This window comes from Haliaeetus leucocephalus, unplaced genomic scaffold, assembly GCF_000737465.1.
Source record: "Haliaeetus leucocephalus isolate CR32 unplaced genomic scaffold, Haliaeetus_leucocephalus-4.0 Scaffold417, whole genome shotgun sequence".
In the NCBI taxonomy this organism is placed as follows: Eukaryota; Metazoa; Chordata; class Aves; order Accipitriformes; family Accipitridae; genus Haliaeetus; species Haliaeetus leucocephalus.
In genome coordinates, this window is record NW_010972853.1 from 1,068,913 (window position 1) to 1,091,940 (window position 23,028).

Consider the following 23,028-nt stretch of genomic DNA (forward strand, 5'->3'; position numbering starts at 1 on the left):
AACCTTCTGGAAGGGTTTTGGCTTACCATCAGCTGGGCAATACAATTATGTTGACTTGAGAAATGTCAGGCCTAACCCCAGCAATGCTTGGCTGCTTCTCCTCACCTACAAGTAGCCAACAGACCTTAGGCAAGCCTGTTACTTCACTAGAATCAAGTTGGAGAAGACTGGTCTTTAAACAGCATAAACGTGGGCAACAAAGACTGTAGCTACCACAGGTCTATCTGGTCTGTTTTCTTATGTTTGAATGCTGAAACACATTTTCTGAAATAAATGACAGCCACATGCTTCCTTACAGCAGGCTCTCCTGTGCCTTACATGGAAAACATTTCTTGAAAGACACACAGGAAGAAAAGGTTAGATCAGATTTTCGTTGTGGGATCTTTTCATGCTGTGCAATAAAAAGTCCACTGATCTCATGCTGCTTCTTCCTCTGCTGCATGCACCTCCCTTATCCCCTCACCCAATGAAAGCCTCTTGGCTGAGAGGTCATTTCCTACCCCCATCTCTTTAGCACATGCTTTTTAACACCCTTTTTCATACGTAACAGCCAGTTGTTGTGACTCACTACGGAAGTCACTGCAAGGGAAGAGATGCAGACAGGAAGCCTGGGGCACATGCCAAGGGATAAACTTTTGCTTCGGACAGGTATGTGATTAGGCAAAGAAAGCCCTTCACAAGCACTTCTTCCCTCATTACCATTTGCAAGGCAAAGGGAGGCAGAAATCGGAGCCTAGGAATCAGACCACACTGTGCTAGGTGCTGTATAAATACATAACAAAAAGACCACTACTACAAAGATATTATGAGCTACCATCACATGGAGAGAAACTACCTCTTTAATCTGAACTACAACTGGTTCCCTGTGATCTTCCTCTCACAGCAGGTTCTTGCTATGTAACACCCAGAGAAATCCAGACCTATTTGGTCTACTGCAAACATGCAATAAAATCTGCACCACGCCTGTTCTTAATGCTTTCTTTGCTCATTACAGTGGATTCAGAAGATTGAAAAGGAAATTAAAAGGTCACTCAGATACAGGAGCTATTTCTGTCCCAGAACATGCCAATAATTTGGCTCAGAAGCAAGAATCAAAGAGCAGGACTGCTTGGAAACAGGCTTCCCTCAAATTCTTATCAGCAAATATTTAACTCCCTTTTTACTTTTGTAGCTACAGTCACTGACATGAGCTTAATATTTATTAATTTATAAAACCAAATTTATGAAAGGAGTAAAGACTAAGACTTTCCTTGCCAATGGCTCTCCCTCCTCTCCAGTTCCCAGCTCTTCCCCCTCATCTTCAAGTCTTAACACAGCCTCACCTCTCCTTTTGTTTCTTCTTAAGATTACTACCACACCTCCTTACCCTCTCTGCACACACTCCAGTTCACCCTTCACACGCAAGAGCGAGCCTTCTCTCTCCCACAGTTCCTTGTGCTAGTTCCTCAGCTGAACTCATTAACAATGTCTCCAGGACTTCCCATGACTGAAAAAATCGCCCCTGGGCATATAGGAATGAGTTTGTAAGGTTTTGAGGGCAGTTACTTTGTGCATTTTGCAAAGGTCCTGTGCGGCTGCAGTATTAGCAATCTAGAGACTTGTGCAGGCACACCACCCCCTCGACAAGGGCTGAGCTGTACTCTCACTTTTTGGAGTTCAGTGCAGAGATGAGCTGCATACTGGTAACGGAGGCCACGTTCCTTCGTGCAAGGGGTTATCATCACCCTACAGATACCTGCATCAGGCTTCCCTAAACAACCACAACTGGGAACACAGGAATCTCCTGCTCCAGGGAAAAAGGAGCAAATTGGCTCCCCTCCCATGCCAGATGTACTTTCAGAAAGTGTGCAGGTTTTGTAGTGGGGGTTTTGGTTTGTTTTTTGGGGGGATGTGAGTAGGGGGTGGGTTTGGGGTGTTGTTTTGGTTTGGTTTTTTTAACCGTTCCCCAGTTTGTCATGCCTCCTTAAGAGACAGAACCTATGCACAACTATACACCCCCTCCTTGGCCGAGATCAAGACCTGCTGCTGAACATATCTTTCAAAGCTTGATACTAAGCCAAAGCACACTTGCAGCATGGACAAAGGGGTGCTGCAACGGCAGCGGGGAGTAAACTACCAAGAGCAGTGGGACAGAAAACACAGGTTCACTACATAACATCTCCAGTCATCTTGAACACTGATCTTATCCATCAGTGTAAGCTTTAGGGTGGGTTCCCCCCCGCCTTTTTTTTGTTTAAAGGGTGTACATTCGAAGGGTGCACCTCGAAGACTGTGGTAATTTTTGTAATACAAACAAGACCATTAAGAAGAGATCTCTGTCTCTTCTTGATATCTTTGCATTTTTATGTCCTTTCCTTGCATTTTACCACCCCCAGTGCAGCTGTTCCTCTTCTGATCAAGGACAAAGAGGAAACTGCTGCCTCCTTGCATCCTTGTACTGGCCCCAGGGGGATTCTCGGGGAACCTGAACCTACTCCCAGACATGGCTCTCAGCGGGTTTCACTCCTGTGGTTTTGTCTTCTACTAAGAGCAGCATCAAAATTTTAGAGCAATATCGTAACTGATGAACTCTACCACTAATCCCAACATCTTCAAACACACCCTTCTTCCCTCAGACAAACAGTCCTCTAGGTTTCAGTCTCCTACATGAGCAGATGCTTAAAACAGCATGGTCCATTGACTGGCTCTGCCAAGGGGCCACACCAAGTTTAGAACTACCTGCTAGTTACAGTGTTTTGCAGTTAAAGCTGCCTGCGAGACCACCTTGTCTCACTACAAGCTACAGTACGAGCCCTCACATGCTAAACAACACTGTACAAACACATCATCACAGGTGACCTACAGCCCAAACAGAAAACAGCCAGCCCAAGAGCACCGAGACACAAATCTTCCAGAAAGGACTAGTGGTTTCTGAGCACAGACAGGAAGGGCAGTTCTGTACCACAGCTTTCTTTAGGGCATGGTTTGAGGCAAACTCCTCAGGCCCTGAGATAATCACCTCCCCACCTCTGCTTCCTTCACCAGAAAGACAAAATCCCTCCTCTAGAGGCTCAAGCTTTCCCCAAAGGGGAAGCAACCCATGCCACTGCCATAAGACTTCTGGAGGAAAGCAAGAGACAACACATCAACAGACTGGTCACAAGACCTGTGCTAGTGCCTCTTCTCAGTGTCATTAACTAGCAAGCACAAACACACACACTTCAAACTGTTCCACAGCCATTTATATATGCAGAAAGTTGGTATCTGCATTCTCTCAAAAAGGAAAGACAAAACTAGTACTTTTTATCACCTTAAGCAATCCCATCACCATAAAGTTTTTCTTGTTATATCATGGCAGCTTCCTTGATATTAACAGCAAATCCTCCTTCCCATTCCAGAAGTCTTAACAAAAACCTACTACCACATTTTTCTTTGTTTGACACCTTTCTTAGTAAATACATCAATGCTGACACACTCTTATCTTCACACAGAAGACTAGCAGGCAGGGTCCCTGGACAGGGGAAAGAGAAATTTTGACAACAGCTAGATTTACAGGGAAAGGGCAAGGACCTGTCTTCATCTACGCCCAGACAAGAAGCCTGCAGAAGGGCTCACTTCATAACCCTACCTGTTCCAGCTAAATGTGCGATAGAGTACACGCAGGTCAGCGTGGCAGCCCAGGCTCAGCCAGCCTCTGGCACTGCCTTAGGGCAACAGATCTCCAGTGGCAAAGCAATGTGCCCCTTCCCACATGAAGATTCCTAAGAATACATGAAATATTTTTGAAGAACCGAATCATTCTCACCAGCAAGGACCAAAGTTTCTCTTAGTGTTGTGTCAAGTGCTTCATACCCCATGCAAACAAAGACAACAGAACAACTGTTTGTGGGTGCAATCCTCTAATTCCTGCATCCAGACTGCAGGATGCCATGATCTGTCTATCTGGCACTCACAGATGTTTGTCTGCTGCAGTCCACCACCATATGCCTACTCTCCCTTACTAAACTGGTACAACAACTCATGAGTACACAAGAGGACAACTACACTGGCAGGGAGAATATAGAAAACAACCATTTACGTGCAAAAATATCCTCATTCTCTCACTAAAACAATGCTGCTCTGGGATACAAAGTGATACAGATTTGCAAAGAAATTGCATTCACTAGCAAAACCAAACCATACTACCACAAAGAAGGTGGGGTGGAACATTCTGTTTTATATTGAGGAACAAAGTGCAGAGGCCGCAAGTAACAGTGAAACAGAAGGAGAAACAATTCAGCTGAGCATACTGACCCAGAACGCAGGGTTCAGTTACCACCTATATACACACATGCATCAGATCCACAACCCAAGCAACGTTTCATGCAGCCCCCACCTTATTTGTAAATGCACACTTAGAAATTCAGGGCAATAACCTGATACACTGGAGCTGAACACTATTACAGCCCATTGCAGACAGGATAGAAAGAAAAAGAGAATTTGTGTAACAAAGCAAAACGCAGCAAGAAAGGAACATCTGCTACTTTTACCAGGAATACCATATGGTCAGTATCTGAGGTACAGAGAATGAGTTCATTCATATTTAAAAGCAAAAGTAATAGGTCACTCCTTCCAAGATAAAAAGGAAAATGCCTGTTCCCCTTACCCTGTTCCAGCCCCATCATCCCCAGTCCAGATTTGGCTTTCTGAAGAACCAGTGCTGCCAGTATTCTGGCCCAGACAGTCAAGCTCAGAGCACTTTTCATGACAGGATGCCAGAATGAGGAGGATGAGAACACTCCTGTAGGAGTTCTGCTTAGCCCTAACACGAGCCTGGTTTATCCACAGCCCAGTCAGAGCTGAAACACTGAAAGACTAGTTTTGTCACTAGCAGATTACAGTAATGCTCTGGAGCTGTGAGGCATTTGGCAGCAGTAAGCATGGTTAGCACATTAAATCTCAACTGCTATCACGAAGCCATCTTCAACTCCTGAAAGCACTGCCCAGAATTGCAACCAACACAGTTGGTTCAGATCAGAGCACCCAAGAACATGTCTGTTTTCAACAAATGTGAGGCCAGACACATGGCAGCAATGCTTTGTAATATCTTGCAGAACACAGGCACGCTAGCTGAGAAGACTTCTACTTCAGCAGTGCTACACCACATAGGGGTCTGCCATGCAACAAAGTTATAAGGCAAGATGGACAATCTTAATGAATCCTTGTTATCTCTTAAAAAAACAGACCAATAACGTCTTTTTCTATTTGAGCACCTGTTGGTCAGTATAATTTAGTTGTGAAAGTCTTGTGCAAGGAAATAAGACCCCTCGTACTAGCAAAGTCCCTCAACAGCTGTCAAGATACAGCACACAAGTTAATTCACCTATTTTAAGAGTCCCCCAGTCTCAACAAGGTTTTGCCATATTTGCTGGTTCTTTGTCTTCGCAAACCTGAATCCACACTTGCTCTCTGAAACTCAAGTATTCACTTTGTCAATTGAGTTTTTCTTGCAAGAGATGGATAGCAAAAAGGATTAGAAGGATTTTGCAGCAGTGCTGAGCAGCCTAAGCCAGAGAACGCAGTATAAAAGCCTACTCTGACAATCAAGTGCCAGGAGTAAATAAAATGGAAAATGACAGGCCAGATTAACTAGTGCCAGCATTACTTCCCTGATCCATCCAGGTGACAACGTGTTCCAGTCTCCCCACTCTATCCCTTTAAAACATTCCAGTCTGAGTCTAGGTATATTACTGCCCTGACCCACACATCTTGCTTTGTATTCACTCTCTGCCCATGGTAGGGAATTCAGGCAAGAAACCCAGCGATGAACACTCCTACACACAGAGCAATCCGCAAGTGTCTCCAGCAGAGTCAAGCATTTGCTTACAGGAAGACAAAAAGACAGTCTCCCAGGTATCTGGTGTATAGATCTCATGTGGACTTCAAGTCCGCTGCTGAGACAGCAAGGCTTTTTCAGCCTCCTCACAAGCAGTAAGGGGAAAAGCAATGCAGCACAGAGGAGACACAGACAACTATCTGGTTAACAGCCTCACAGCCAGAAAGTGCCAGAGGAAAAAAAAAAAAAAAAAGAGATGCAATATCTGAATTTTAGCTATTGCCTGGCTAAGTATTTACTGAGAGGGGTGGCTAGCAGTCTCATCTTAGGACCAGAAACTTCATCTTTAAGCTTATAAAAGCTGGCTTTTGATGAGAGGTTTGCAGAATGAAGTGTCATTTTCTTCCATGTTTTGCCCTCCTTATGTATTTCATTTACTGATGATCCTACTATAAAAGGAGCAGCAGAAACAGTGCACTCGCATGGTGTAGCAACCTCCTACGGAAGCTGAAAGCTGGATGCAGGCTTCCGACTTTAAAGTCTTCTACAACTCAGGCTTCTGCACACAGCTTATTTTATTCTTATTGAAGATTTTCCATGCCACCAGAAGTTACTCCCAATCAATTTCTAGCAAGATCTACAGTCTACATTTCTTCCACATGAAAAGGAAGACCTATTGCCAGCAAAAGCATCACAGAATTAAATGCATTGTCAGACAGAGGGGGCAATCAATAGTCTTGGAAATCAGAAAGGTTATAGCACAGCTTTAAGCAAGCCAAAAGCCACTGGCAGAGATTAAACATGGACTTCCATAACAAACATTTCCAGGCTCTTTTTTTGTCTAGTATCATTAACTCTGCTTATGACTAACAGTGATCAAACAACAGCAACCTTGTTACTGTTTTCAGAAAGGGTGGATTTTGTGGAGACAAACAAAATCCCTTTTTTTTTTCTTCCTTGTGTGGAACTTGGGACAGTCTATCCATTTAAGGATCACCCTGAATCCAGAGCTGGCTGTGGTGTCCCCTTAGCACTCTAGGGTGCAAAGAAGTGGAAGCCTGAGAAGAAAAGGTCAGAGCAGACCAGCAGTTGTGTGGGTGACCCCAATGCAAGCACACAGGACTGCAGGAAGTGGCAGTGGCCAAAATGACTCTGCATGTGGCACCTGTCCTCTGCCGAGGGTAAGGAGGCCGAGGAGATAAAGGCTAGTATTTCGCAGAGCAGACAAAAAAATAAGTCTTTCCCATTGTCTTTTCCCAAGTCAGCCTTCTCAGCTCTGTAGTCCCAACATTAAACTTCATTAGCAAGGAGACCCATGATTACTGCTGGCTTATAAGCAGTTAAGCTTTGCCTCAAAAGTCTCACTTTGATCCTCATATTTGTCATCTATCCAGTAATTAAAGGATTTTTTTTCCTCTGTAAATTAAAAGGAGTTTCAGGTATTAGAGATGCCCCCAAGCTGCTCTGCCATGGTCTGAACTTTAGATTCATGATAGCTCAGTTGCTTATTACTTCATGCAGCACAGAGAAGAAAAACAGAAGCATAGCCAAGCCTTCAAACCTGGAAGGACCAGATTTATTCTGTGAGATTATCAAAATGACCATACCTATGTCAATGAGCACACTATGATCTGAAAGGATAAAGTAACACTTCACCCTCCAACCTTCTTGATAATCTTACATGAACAGATGTAGAGAAATTTTTCAAAGGTCAGATTTCCCAGTTGACAAACACCCTTTAAGTAGTCACTGCTCATTAGGCATTCAGAAATCCCAGAGCAACAGGATTTTTTTTGTTTTCTGAACACCAAGTATTTCAGCTCTCCTGCCCAATGAAGTATGGTGAGGAAGTGCTTCCGTTTAATGCAAAAGGAGATAAGGCCTAGCTCAGTGCTACTGCAGGAAGAGATCCTCAAATTCACCTTCCCCAAGAACAAAAGACAAGTACGCCCTCAAACTTAGGCATTTGGTATCTCAAGCCAAAAACACAGGACAAAGTATCTTGGATTTTTGTTCAGAGATTCATATAAATCTTCCTCTGTGGTATAGCTATCACTGCATGTTTGCATTCTAGATCAATCAAGTGGTTTATTTAATGGCCACTACAGCAAAATGTGCACCTCCACAGCCTGCAACACCACCAGGAGCAAGGCACTCCAGAGGCCACCACTGGCTCAGCAGCAGCAGCGGAGACCCCTCTCTGCTTCTTTGTACCTTAACGTTTTCCACCCAAGAACAGCCTTTCCGCATTAAGACTTTGTTTTTCTTTCCAGGCCAGGTGGCAGCCCCATATTCCCAAGTTTGGCACTTACCTGAGACCAAATGACAAATGAATAAAGACTTCTGCGTCCGGCTATAGCAATGCCAATGCCTGCCACCCTGCCTCGTGCAGTCCATAAACTCTCATCCTCCCCGTGGCTACCCGTGCCCTGCACACATACAAGGTCACCACCTCCCCATGTGCCAGGCATGGCTGGCACAACCCTACACCAGCAGCTGAAAGCTTGGCAACCTTACAGCCACACATCGGGAAAACCACAACATAATGAAGTTGCACGCCACTGTACAAGGCATGCAGCAGCCACGTGTTACGCCCTATTATACTGGAAACAGTCATTAGTTGTGGAAGTAAATCCACATATTTTCACTTGATGAGTTTTTGCGTCTGTACTTTAGCTATTTTAGCTCTTCTTGTTCCAGAAGACATCAGAGAAGCTCATCTTGTGTTACAGAGGCTTACCTATAAAACACAGCCAAGTTATCCAAGTGCAAGTCTCACCCCAGCAGTGTCTTCTCCACAGAAATACCAACGAAGAAGAATGGGGTTTAAGTTTTTAATACCAAAGTAAACTGGATTGAATTTACTTAAAAATTCTTTTGCCAAACACAGCCTAAAGGCAAAAACCTATGGCCAAATAACACCCATACCCCCAGGGTGTACCACTGACAGCATGAGAGACTGCAGTGGTGTTTGAAAACATCATGTTTGTATGGATGGAAAAGTTTTATCTATTCTAAGACATGTATGTCCTAGAACACATGCTTTTATCAGAGGGTGAAGAAGGGTGGGAAGGGAGGGAGAGAGGTTGTCACATCTGGGCAGGCAAAGATGTTTCTACTTGATACAAGACAAGAACTCAAGGCAAGAAATCTTCCTTCTCCTTATGTTAAACAAACACAACAACTTCTCTTGAGAGGGCACCTACAACCTCTTCCCACATCTTCCTGGATCTAGATTCTCCAGAGACAGAAATTATAATATAGAACCTCAAAGCCCAGACCGTAGCAGCCAGCTGAATATCACCTAAACATGTGGATTTGAACAGAGATGACTTTCCAATCCTCTTCTGAGCCTCCTGTTGTTCTCTGGCTAGTAGCAGGGATTTCACTAATTGGGAGCCAAGCTCAGCATTTCTCTTGAGGGAAGGTCTCATGAGGGACACTCACCTACTATGTATGTATAGCCCAAACCATTATGTAAGGCATCCAGACCCACTCCTTGTATCCAGATCTACATAATCTGAGTGCCTGCTCTGAGCAGGAGGTTGGGTCTATAGTAGCTCCAGAGGTCCAACCTTTATTACTCTGATTTTTCACAACCAGAACTATTCTTTCTCACCAGGAAGCTAAACAACATCACCTCTTCCAAAAACTAGTTCCTGGACACCAGGAGACTGGTAGATTGTTGCAAGGTTTGTCTTCCCAAATGCACTCAGATCATCATCTTCCTAAGATTAGCTTCACATAAAAGAAACAGGCTAGTTCAGTTTTAGTTAGTTACATTTTTATGTGCTTTTTTTCCCCCTACCTTGCTCCATCACATTACCACCCTTTAACTGTGATTTGTGTCCCCATCTGAGAGCACTGCCTAGCACCTAGTGAGGAAACTGATCTACCCTCAAAAATTGCACACACAGTGGTGTGCAAAAAATTCACGTGTTATCAAAACAAGCTCATCTAGCTTAGTGCTCCATTTCCTGCAGATGCTAGAGGCTTTGATAGGCAGGAAGTATGTAGAGAAGCCCAGGCAACAACTACCCAACATTCATGGCACTACACAAAGCTTGCATTAACAGTGCCTACACTAGTCATCTTACACACTTTTTTAACCTCCCATTTTTTTTCCTGAGAGGCCAATAGTGCCTCAGTCTCCAGAGCTACCAGTCTCTGTTCTCACAGACAGTATAAGTCAAATACCTTTCTCAGCATCCAATTCCTGGGTAGCAGGCACAGTGTCACACTCGCCAAGGGATTCCACATACTCTGGTTGCAATAATCTTATTTTCCTTCCCTTCCCCCAAAAGGGGGGAGAATCTCTGCAGTAGTCTTTCAAACATCAGATACAGAGAGTGTAACAGCAATCACCCTCACAGTGCAAGTCTGAAATAACTCTACTGAATTAATGGGCTCATCCCAGTATAACTAATGAGTTAAGCCAGCTTCAAAAAGCCTGCTTAAAATATCTTATTGGCTCCTCCTTAACCTCACCTACCTCCAAAAATTTGCTTCAACTTGAAAAACAGGCTGCCTTCTACACTTACAGCAAATTCTACCATAATCACACACAACATTTTTGGCACCATAGCCAAAAAGGAGACAGAGAACTCAAAGACAAGAAAGGCTAAGATAATCATGAGTCCTAGGGGAAAAAAAAAATCTAAATAGATTTTACTGATTTTACATTTAATATTGACCTTCATGACTTGGAAGACAAAAAAAAACCCTCTGCACTTTTTACTGTATCCATCTTGTAAAATTCACAATTTGTGAGTATTAAACACATTGAGCGCCCAGCATGAGGTGCTGAAAGGGAAGAAAGTGTTGCCTTGAACTTCTCTGAGCAGCTAGTGCCCAGCTATACCTTCAGAGAATTTAGGATATGCACGTGCACTTGTTAAGACACAGTACTGTATTGTCTAAGCTGAATAATATCTCTCAACAGCTCCAAGTACTACTTTAAGCAGAAAGAGGGTGCGAAATTCCCCTACGTACTGGGAGCCTGTTAAACAGTTGGCATAAAAAAAGAAAAATCAATGTACAATTGAGACAGTGGGAATCAGTTATGCAGCAATTAAATGCACAATGCAGGAGGACTATAAAATACCAGCTTGCTTTAGCAAATATGGTTGCTTGCCACCAAATACCTCAGAGAAGAAAAAAATATCACATATCTCAAATTCAGCAAGGCTTGTCTGGAAGAATGCTTGGAAAGGCTGCAGCACGTGCATTGTGCTGTAAGCAACAGTATTTCTGACTCAAGTCCTCCTCTTTAGTCAGCACCAACCAACGCACTAGTACACCACTGGAGATGGTGGAAAAGACCAGGCACAGGTACACAGATCAAGCAAGGCAATACAAATCAACTCACAAGAGGTAACCAGGATTATTTTCTCAGCCATGTTGCCAGAGGTCAGAAGCATATTAGTGCCAACTGTTAATATTTAGTGGCTCAAATGCTTCAATTCCTTCCAACTTCAGCATTCAGGCCCTTTCAAAAGTCTTGCAAGTACAATACACTTCTCTTTTCCTACCTCCTTGTATTGCCTCACACTTTATGCAGGGCAGCCTGTTTTAGTTAAAAAAAACCAAACAAACAAAAACCAAAACAAACAATAACCCAACACCCAAGTTGTTCTGAAGAATCTAGGCGCTTCCTGTGAACCATTTAAAACAAAAAACAGAGGCACTGACAGATTTCAACTTATTCTGCAACAGGCCTATTTTCAGGTGACATACCTCTCAAACAGGAGATTTGCTGTAGCGAGTTGTTTTTCAGATGAGCATTTCATATTGATGAGTTCATCCCAGGCTCTCTCGCTTCCAGGCATAAAACTGCCACTCTACCAACACAGAGGCAAGTGCCTGCCCCAGAAGTAAGTTACATATGAATAGCTCTGATGCCCATTACAAATAGCTATCTTTTCTTGGGACTCTTACAACAGATTTGCTGAACTAGAGAAGACCGCTTTCTGTCATGAACTGCAGAGCCTTTCCTGTTGGAAAGGCAAAAAGAGGAGAGGATTTCAGCGAGTGAGATGGTAGACCGGCTATACTGCCAATTTCCTTGAACAGCCTCAGTAAGGACATTGGCAGCACCCATTCCCCCAGGCATGCCTTCACTTTCATCTGAAGGATCCATCCTTGTAAAGGAGAAGTACCTCAATCTATACATCCCACATGAACCCAGCATGCCTCACTGCAACTCATGTTTAAGGAGCATATGGTCAGAGCCTGATCCTCTACTACAGTCAGAGGGGAAATAGCACCCACAGGTAGTGCTGGGTTCCAACCTGCCACTCCAAGGGTAGGCAAGATATCTGATCACCAGCTAGTTTGACCCAAGCACTCCCCAAGATGCTAAGCTCTACCCATAAATACAACTGGTTGTCCAGGTAACAGGGCCAGAGGGGAATCGGCCAGGGAGCACAAGGCTATAGGGGGGAATCTTCTTCCCAGTCTTACACATAGCAAGTTGTTTGTCACATCAAAAGTCAAACAGCCTTTTTGCGATGTGTTAGTTGATGACTAAGCTATGCTAATTAAAAACATTAGCTTCGCAATAAGGGATAAATACAGATGAAGAATTAAAATCAAGAAGTGTCTGTTCCACAAAATGTTGGGGGGAAGTGGGAAGAAGCAATCGTCATAGCTTAAATGGAACAATATACTGCCTCCAGGATATGGTAGCCACTGAAAACCCATCTTCCTTCCTCTCTACCAGAGATTAAACCAGAGAGTCACAAGGGTTAAGCTGGTCTTCAAGTTACCTTAAAATAAACACTGAAAAAACCCACTAAAAACCCAACCCACTCTCACACAGAATCCAAACCTTCAGTTCATACATATAGAAACAGGCAGAAGTCATCCCCTCTGGCCTCCTATCAGAGGAGCAGAAAGAAAGTATCTGGGGAGAAAAACACATCAATTTTGAATATTTTGTACTGTCTCCTTAGCTTTTAATACCAAGCATGCTGTATGCCCCTGGAGTTTCATGCTATAGCACACCACTTGAAAAGGAAATACTAACCTGGATCAAAATATACACAAATGAGAAACCCCAATATGTATGAAGGGATACAGGTGAACACTGGCCGACCCCAGAGCAGACACCACTGTTACAAGCACTTGGGTTTTAGGCTTTCCACATTACAAATGGTTCAAGCAGACAAGGGGGAAACAGACAAGAAAGCACAGGTTAGAGAGCTTTCAAGGCCTTATGGGAAGCTTTGCACAGGAGCTGTTCAGAAATGCTTCTGCCATCCTCCTCCTGTTCTCACTTCACAAGATAAAAATAATGGGGGAGACAAAACCCATGTTCTGCACTGCAACTTGTCTGCGGTCTCTCTCACCCACCCCCCCCATTTCAGGATAATTGTTTTGAATCATAGAAGATGAGAAGGATGTTGAAAAATGATAGAATATGAATAACTAAGTACAGGGCACTCATTCACAGGAAATGCCCTGCATATGTCAATTGAGAGTAAAGAAAAGACAAAAACAACAACGTCTTCCAGTTTTTATTTTCAGGTCATAAAAGCAATCACCACCCTGAAAATGAGCATTTCCTGGGATTTAACAACTGTTGGGTTAATAGTGCTAGGCAAAGGCAGTTATGCCTAGCCCATAATTTCACCCACATAAAATGTGTCACACTACATCTGTTAGTGATGTCTCTTCAGGATATTGTCAACAGAATCAACCTCAAAAAACAAAAGCTGTTTGGAAGTGCTGATAAACCCCTTCCCGCAGCTAATGCTTCCACATAGGTTCACATCAACGAGCCACACTGGACTACCTTTGTTAACACACACTCCCCACATATGCACAGTCACTAGCAAAGAACACTTGAAATCAGTCGCCTCAGATGGGCATCTTCTGATGGAGCCTTTCTCCCTCCACCCCAATACCTTTTTGCACACTTTTTGGAGCTCAGCTTATCTAGATATTATGTCCACATCATTAAAAATTGTGCGGTTTGCAAAGAGATCAGATTTTTATATCATCACTGTAGGCCTTTTCCAACTCTGCATTAGGAAAAAACTCTCCATCAAAATGAAACACTACAAGAGCATTGCACTGATCTGCAGATGCTAGCTGTGCAGATGCACTCATTCAATCTCTGTCTTCTAAGAAAGATCTTTAACTTGTCTAAATCCCTCCTATCCCTCTATTCTGTACTGATACTAAAGAGGTTCTCAAACCACCCTGCAAAAACAACAGCCCCTAGTGAAAGACAGCAAACTCCCTTACAAATTCACCAGAAGGCCAGCTCAGCCAGACTCAGGACAGATTATCCATGGAGGATTGCCACCACCTATCCTCAGAGAACCCACTATCACAAACCAAACGGCTGTACTAGGAGACCTGCTTTTAGAAACACAAGGATGAGCTTCTCATCAGCTTCATACTGCCAAGGAAAGGCTAAAGAGGCTAAGTCACTTCTCCCCTTCCCTTCTTGATCTGCAAGACATTTAACAGCTTTGTCTCATGTGATCATTTCACATCATACCTAACCAGTATCTTTACCACCACCCCTGCTCTTTCCCCACAGCCACAAATCAGATTTAGTGAAGAGACACAGTTTTAATGAACTATTTTTTTTGTGTTATATGACATGCAAAGTCATATTTCACTATATACCTAGGCTCCAAGCTCCTCTCTCTACTGTTGTGTAGTTTGTCTTTAGACTGGGAGCAGATCATTGGCATAAACCAAAACAATATATAGGTTGCATAGACATTCATCCTAGAAAACTTAGAGCTCTTTGGACTAGTGACTAGAAGTTAGTCTCTTTAAGACTATTTAAAAGTATTTGAGAATCAAATGCTTTTTGCTCTGTCCAAGGAAGAAGGAAAGAAGAGACAGAAGGAAAAATACCTTCTAAGTTTCAGCTACACGCCGACTCACATTCTTTCAGTTACACGTCCCAACATGTAACAAAAGATGCCACTGTATTCAAGTTCAATGTGTCTTGCATAAACAAAAAATTACTTTTTATTTAATGATAGAAAAAAATAAAACACAAATAGATATCTCCATGGATGTGTGTGTAACTGAAGTGTACAAGTACACTCAGCAGCACCCAAAAAATCTCAGAAGATTTAAATGAGCACTCCTAATGAGACCCCCTCAAAACTCAAGCCTTTGCACTCAAGGTAGCAGTTGCAGGAAACAAGGACAACAGGCCAGCACAGCAAGAAGAGCGGTAGCAAAGGAGCTTAATGCCTTATCACTACTAGAGGGATCTGAGGGGAAGAGGAGGTAGTCATAGGAATTATCCCTATCCTGATTAGCATTGGAACAAAGGCTCACATTAGTTCGTCAGCACTAGGACTCCCCTAGAGCACTGGATAATAACCTTGTTGAAAGCATTAGAGGGATTTCCTCCCCCTGCCCCCAGTCTACATCTCTTCTCTAAATGGGGATAAAAGGGTGAGGTGCAAAAAAGCAGCTTTATGTTTAGTTCTCTGAAAGACATATCCAGGTAGTTTCCTACCACTAAAACATAAAATATACAAGGAAGATCCTTCTATGATAGATTTTCAAAGGTAACATTTGGAAGCACGCATGGAAAAAAGTCAAAACAAAACAAAAACTATTTTCTGTTCAAGAGAAAAGGTCAGATAGTACAGGTGGTTTATTGTGCATGCTTAACTCCAGACAGCAGGAGTTCAACAGTTTCTACAGCAAAACCAGGGAGTAGTAAGGGAGTGAAGAATACAAGGAAAAAAACAGCTTATGGTATCTGAACACCACAAAAACCAGGTTAACAGAGGTGTCAGGAAAAAGGCTAAAAGCATGACTACAAAGGAGTCAGACCCTAAGAACATTTCAGAACACCAGCTTCCGAAACAGGAAGTAATACTAACAGTAAGTGGCTGTCTCACTGCAGGCGAACATGGAAGGCAGCACATTCTGACTTTAGTCTACAGAAAAGTCATGGCATTTGCACAAAATGCAGGTTTAAAAAGCAAAGAGTCAGGAAAAATAAAGTAACGGCATTAGCTTTCATCTTACCTGGTGATGACACAAGCTGGCATACAAATGTTGTCAAGTTAGTATGATTAAAGTGATGATTCAGTGATGACAGGTTGATTCACACACCTAGGAATACACAAAAAAGTAAGTATTAGCTGTGAGTACATAGGGGATAAGTCACATAAAAGAGCCAAAAGGCTGACGGGTAGAAGCAGCTCCATTATGTTTTTAGGACACAGGCACAGAGCTATGCTTCGGGTACAGACATTACCCACAAAATTCACATCTAGGTTTGAGATATACTGCACAAGTTACTCAAAACCAAAGAATATTCAAAACTACCCTCACACATTCCATTTAAAAAATCTCAAGTGTAAGAAGAGAACAGATCACAGTTTAAAGCATAGCGGAGTGTTACTGAAAACATTTTTCAGCAGCACTCAAGCTTTGCTAATTTTTTTTTTTTTTCAGTGGGACAGAAACTTCTGAGAAGTTACCTGAAATACACAGATTAGAACTGCATCAAGTCCAGCCATCAGATACACACATACACTCCCACAAATAAAAATCTAGCGATCACAAATACTGCATACTTCCCAAACAAGCACAGGAAAAAGGAAATTTATTTCTATGGTGCCAAAAAAACATGGGTATGTTTTATTGTCTTTTAACCCCCACACACACCCGTTTTATTCAGTATTAATACTAAAAATTCCAGGACTTAAAGAGAAAAGTTGGTTATTAATAAGGTAACCTTCTCCACTTCGGAAAGCACAGCAACCAACTGAGAACTGGGCATACTGGTCATCTAAAAGTGAAAGTAAAAGCTGTGCAGCTGAAAGGAATTTTTGTCTAGCCTGCTTAAAGATCTCCTTTGTTGTTAAACATTTCATTGTCACATTTAAATGTCAGCTTTTTGAGTCTCAGAAGCATGCAAGCCCTGCAAGACAGCAAACCAGAAACAGACTTGAGATGGAGGTTGTCACAGCTGATGAAATTAAAAATAAACCTAGCAAACTCTTCGTGTCTCTCATTCAACTTAAATAATCATACGCTTACCAAAAGACACAACCCCTGGTCATACAACCCTGCTCCTCATACCCACGAAGCGGTTTTTAATGGATCTCTGTTAGCAGGCTTGTATGGTTTTATAGTCTGTGCACAAAGCCAGGCAAAGCCTGAGATGAGCCTCCAGCATATTTTTGTTGCGCATCACAAAACCAGTTTGCAGCGTTTCAGGATCACACAGCTCTTTGCAATAATGCTTTAGTTTTATAAAGATGTACTACATTTTCCTAAGGGGAAAACAGGAGCCTCCCTCTCCTGAAGCAAGCAGCGTGCTCTTTTTGGGCTTTCAAAAGGAGTGAGGGGCCCTCGGAGAGGAGCCGAGTTTAAAGCTTTCAGGATGATCCCACATATGGCCACTGGGTCGCCAGTGGCATATGCAGCAGCAGATGGAGAAGTGAAGCTTTCATACCCTCTGAGCAATGCTCTGCAATTTTGACACTTCTCTTGAAGAGCAGAGATGTCAATCACCCTTCCAGGCTGGCGTTTCAGCACAGAAGGCATTCTCCTCAGGCCATGAACCAACACCAAAAGATAACCTACACAGGCTATTTTGGGGGCAGTTTCTGTCTTAGCTTTCAAGTATAATGAATCCCCACACAGCAGAGAATGATAAATTACTGCTAAGTCTTCTTCACTGCACATCGGTTTTCTTTTGCCTTTTGGCTCATTAGAGAGCAACACATACCCAGAATGCATCTTTACCTCCCCCCCACCCGTCATTTAAAGGAGTTTTAATTAACATTAGAGCACCTTACTAGGTCTAACAAATAAAATGCCTTGTGAGAGTGATTGGCACAAATGAGCTCCAATACCCAAAGGAGATTCTGGCACATCCCACAATGTAATTATATTAGTGTTGGCTGCTTCAATATCTACTTCTTGAAGACTTTCCAGAAGTTATTTACCAAGAAGAAAAAAAAAAAAACAAAACAAAACCACCAAACCACCTTAAATAGGCCAGAGATATTCAAGCATTTCACTAATCTATATATTTAAAACTACACATACAAACTATAGCTTATTTGAAAGCAAGCTGCCTTTAACAGCTACTGTTGAAAATCAAGTTGCACGTTTAGCTATTGAAAGATTTATATTTTTATGTAGTGTAAGAACATCACTCTCAAGCTCACAGAAATTGGGGGTTTGGGGTTGGGAGGGTGTTGTTGGGTTTGGGGGGTTTTTTTGTTCTGGTTTTATTTTGGTTTTTTGGTTTTTTTAAACAAGACTTATCAACAGGATTTTCTTCTTAAAACTTATGCTCCCTTCAGAGTCCTGCCAAAAGAGATCCAATACTCCAACATAACTTCTTATCTATCTTCATTCTCAAACAAGAAGCAAATTTGGTTTTAATCAGAGATTCTTTCAATTCCCACTCATTTTATTACAAAACCCCATTAAGCCAATGCAGGGAAAACCCAGGAACAGCAGCAAACCACAACAACATTTAATTACAAACCAGGAGGAAAATGAGTTGAGGGAAAATGTAAACAGTTTCAAAGTTTTCAAAATGGTTCTGGAGCTTTTAAAGCGTAAGCTAAGGAAGCTATGGACAGAGACATGGAGTACTGAAACTGGTTCACTCTAAGCCTGAGGCTAAAATGGTGCACATTTCAGCCTAGCAAAGTTCAAGCATCTACAAGGAAGTCATTCCTATGGCAAGTGAGTTTACACTGCTGGACTGAAAGCCATTCTAGTCCATAGCATACATACAGTGCAGTGTTTCATTCTCCACATAAAAGTGCTTTCAGAAGCCAGTTTCCCTTTACCCTGCTCTACCAGCTCCAAAAGCTGTACTCTACCTTGCCTACAAGGTTACTGCTGCAGAGGTGATGACCAACCCATTCCACTTAACACTCACTTATACCAGGAAGCAAGTTTACTGCTGGGTGGGCTGGTTGCCAGGATAGCAGTTCCCCTCTAGGAACCACCAGAGCAACACAAGACACATCCACCCTCTGTGCTGTGGAGAGGTTCGCAGTGTATGCTCCCCTTTCGGAGCCTGCCCACTGTTCAACACCCAGTCAGAGAAAGCCAGAAGCTGGGGGAAGGGGACAACTGAAGCAGTGGGAAAAAGGTAGTGGTTTTATACCTCTAACTTCTGGTCCTGCAGCTCTTTTGACAGCATGAGCTTCCTCAATAAACTGTCTTGAATTATCACACACGAATATCGTCAGTTTAAAATAAAGAAATAAGCAAGCAAACAACAGGCCAGGCTTCCACTGGTCTCTTATTAGCATCACTAGGCTCTGAAAATACCCTGTTCGCAGACTGCATCACAAAGTAAGCCGTGCGAGAACACTAAGCCTCCTGTGAGAGAGCACTAGCTGCCACTATGCAGTAACAAAACAAACAGCATACGAATGGCGGGGGAAAACATTTCTTGCTACGTACAAGAGCTCGCTTCCTGAAATTTATAGGAAGCATTTCCACTGGTTAAACTTAAAATCAGTTTTTGCAGCTGCTCAAACAAGCCTGCTAGCAGAGTCAAGGAAAACACTGTCTGCCTAACTACAGAACAGCAAAGCCAGATGAATTACACAGAAGGACTTGCAAAAACAGAGAGTGCTTCATCAGTCATCTACCTGCCCCTAACGACTACTCTCTGTGCTGGGGCTTAAATCGTTCCATCTGAAGTAATTCCATTTGTACCCAGAATAGCTTCATAACAGAGATTAAACATGTATGATGGCATTTCTGAAGACATGACACTTGTCATGATGATAGCTAGATAAACATACAGACTACTGTATTTCTGGCAAGAGAAATCTACTGTAACCAATACCACATTATGAGCAAACATCTTTGCTATGTATGGGTTAAGTTCTCCCTTTTCCTGTTCTAGGAAATGCCTTCACCTTTGTGTTTCTATTTACATACTCCTAAAGCAGAATTCAGTCCCTGCCTCTTCTCCCCTTCCACACCCCAGTCTTTCAGGCAAGCAGGGCCCAGCCCTGCCAGCAAAAGATCGCCTATCTCCCAGCTAAGCCTGATCAGCTGGTTATAGCAGCCGACAAGTGGCTCAGAAGACAGGGGAGCTGCAGGGAGTCCTTGTACCTGGCAGAGCGCACAACAGGACACAGACTGGGAAACACTGGAGCAAGGCTTCCAAGCTACTGACCTTTCATGCAGGTATCAGCAGGCAAAGGGCTTCTCCGGAAGATCTCAGGTTAGCAAGAAGAGATGCAACTTTCAAAAGGGCAAAAAAAGACAGCAGTGGCCTAACACACTCTGGGTGCAATGTCAAACCTTCCTGGACTGACAGAGGCCAGCGGCTTACACCTGTTTTCTTATGAAAGCAGAACAGGCAAGGGAAATATTTGGGCGGTATAGCAGTACACGGCTGTGGTGTGAGCAAGTACACTGATAAAAAGCAGAAGTGATGCAACAGGAACAGCCGCAGACACAGAAACCCAAGTCTGCAGCTAAGAGGTTGCACAGCTGAGGAGCTGAGGTTAAGGCCACTGCAGACTGCTCTTACCAAGAGCTAAAACAGTTCTCCAGACAGGAATAAAACAGCCAAAACCAACCATGATCGCAGGACACAACTAATCCCATCAAGATCACTACACTATAGGCAGCACACACATTTAGTGACTTCAGTAACCATTGCTCGCTGACTCCCCAGGCAGCTCATGAGCTCAAGCAGCCATTTCAGTCCACCTTCACATGCTGCACTAAATATAAACTCTGCTGATAACTGTCTGGAAACTGTTTCAGCAGAGACACCCTGCACTGAACAACTCAAGGACACTGGGCCCTCCTCAAAGACCACAGCTGGTCAATTTGCATGACAAGCAGAGAAAAGGTGACAGAACCAAAGTCTCTGTTACAGTAACGCTGTGGCTGGGAAATTTCAGCCTCCAGATCAGTACTTTCCCAGACCCGGACTTCACTGAAGCATCTGCGTATTAAAAAAATCCTTTGAAGTCTGAACCCCTTTAAAGTAGAACTTGTCTAAGAGGAGGTTATGGCTCCCTTGTCATGTGCTACTCTGCTCTACAATGAGGTGCAACACCATAAAGTGATAACAATCATCTTCAATTTTAAAAGCTAGTTAGATTAGGTTGCAGGTTTTTCAGGCACATTTCCTCCACCCCAGTGGCCCCTTAAAGAAACGTACCTCCCTACTTTCAGACAGTACTCTCTTCTCTAGTGGTCCATAAACCACTCATTTATATAACAGGACGAGCCAATTTAAGAGGGGCAATGAACCTCCAAACAAGAAAAAAAAAAAAGTTATTTTCTTCTCCCAGTTTTGCTTACAGAATCACCACCAGAAACAACATGCAAGTCATAAAAAGACAGAAGCGTGATCTGTAAAACTGCCAGTGCCACAACTGGCCACCAGATTACAATACAATACTGGAAAGAATTATTCTCTCTGCATAGAAATATGCCCCCCAAAAATAAGCGTGGCACAAAAAGAAGAAAAGGAGGCAGACTTGCAAAGAGATTTATGACAGACACCTGAAGAGGAGGCAGCGGTGAATGAAATCAACGATAAACTGCAGACAAAAGCACTGATCCTTAGAGCACTGGCATTTAATATGCAAATTCTCTCTGCTTAGGCGTTTTGCCTCCCTTTGATGTATACGGACAAGTTCCAACTAGAGATGCAGACTGGGGAGAGTCCCCTTCCCCCGTTATCTCAAGTATTTTTTTTCTAGGCAACAGTTAAGTGCTCTGAAAATAACTATATCACTTCTGCTTCTGCTCAGAGGGGAAAAGAAAAAAACAAACACCACAAAAAAAGAGAAGTATAAAAATTGTTATTATTAAAGGAGAAAGGCAATGTCTTCCTAGCTCTGACGCAGGATGCAAGTGGCAAGCTGGTGCTTGATATCTATAGCGCAGCCTAGGAGAAGAGAAAGACAAGCTGAACAACAAACAGAGGACAGTAAAGATACTCTGGAAGAGATCCAGATGTCTTGAGCTTAGTCCTACCGCATGAAAAATTAAAGAGGTTAAAACCTCCTCTTAAAAACTTTTCTTCCCGTTGTTCTGACCGCAAGTCTCCTGAACAAGCTGCATTGCTCCAGAAACCTCAGGAATTACGGTGACAATAGACTCCTGCCAAGAGAAGCACCATTACATAATAGCGTTTATGGGAACACACACAAAAAGCCACTAGGAAGCGCAACCAGACAAGTGCAGAATCCTCTCTGCCCATCAGCTCAGTTTAGCTCTCAACCATTCCGAAGACGACTTCAGGATATTTTTAATTTATATGTTTACTTCCTCTCACCTCCTTCCACCCAACAAAATCTGTGTTACTGTAACTACACCGAGACCAAGCCCATTCCCAACAATAACGTAACCCCCTGGAGAATGAGCCCACTTGAAACTACTGTATTTGCATTAATCTGTTTAAAAGAACACTATGAAAATGAAAAGATGCATCACTGATTCCACTAAGTAAATATATGAGAAATAAGAACTATTTATTATGACATTTTTTCATCTTTTCCTCAATTTTAGGGATACTTAAAACAGCTATCGCTTTTCAGTTCTCAAACGCCCAGCGTGGCTATTTTTGAGCTCCAGGTCCTCCAGGGGATTTACGATAGATTTGTTACACACACGTACAGGTTCAGCCTAAGCCCTGCACACGTGTGAAGGCAGCTGCGAGGGAAGCTCTGACCTCCGGGCACTGTTAAGGCACCGTAAATAAGAAAGCAGAGATGAAGCCCTCGCGAACGCAAAGTTTCTCACGTTAAATCATCAGCAGCGGAGCCTTCACGAACGCCTTCCCCTCAGACACCCCTTCTCCTCTGTGCCTCCCCACGCACCCACAAGCTCTGCGAAAGGAAGAGCAGAAGGGAGCAACGACCGCCCCTCGGCTGCTGCCCTCGGGGTGGGGGGGGGTGTTAAACCCCAGAGGCTCACCCCACACCAAGAGGCTCCGCAAGCCTAAACGCACGCTTTCCAGATCGCAGACCTGGGAGAAAACCCGTCTCTCCCGTCCACGCCGCCGCTGTGACACGGGGGAGACGCAGGTACCGCAGGTGACGTTATGTAACGGACCCGGCCCGAAAGCCCAGCGCCGGCCTCCCGGGCCGGGAAGGGGCTCCCCCCCTTCCCCGCAGACCCAGGGAAAGCCAACGCCGTCCCTTGGCCGGGCCGGCCGGGCCGGGGCCGGCGGCCGGGCGGCTCTCTCCCTCTCTCCCCCCCCGCCCCCGCCGGGGCCG

General features: G+C 43.5%; 1 protein-coding gene across 2 annotated transcripts in view; it reads right to left on the reverse strand.

Annotated features, from left to right (window-relative positions):
* The window catches only part of KIAA0247 (KIAA0247 ortholog), an 86,427-nt gene extending 63,708 nt beyond the window's left edge, over positions 1-22,719 (reverse strand). Inside the window, exons 1-4 of one of the 2 annotated variants that reach the window (XM_010574156.1) lie at positions 22,553-22,719; positions 21,812-21,910; positions 19,959-20,026; positions 15,812-15,898 (exon numbers count right to left, since the gene is read on the reverse strand). The gene's annotated coding sequence lies outside the window, so the exon portion shown is untranslated. The remainder of the gene's footprint in view (positions 1-15,811; positions 15,899-19,958; positions 20,027-21,811; positions 21,911-22,552) is intronic. The other variant, XM_010574157.1, reaches the window with a different exon arrangement.
* Positions 22,720-23,028: the final 309 nt, after the last annotated feature.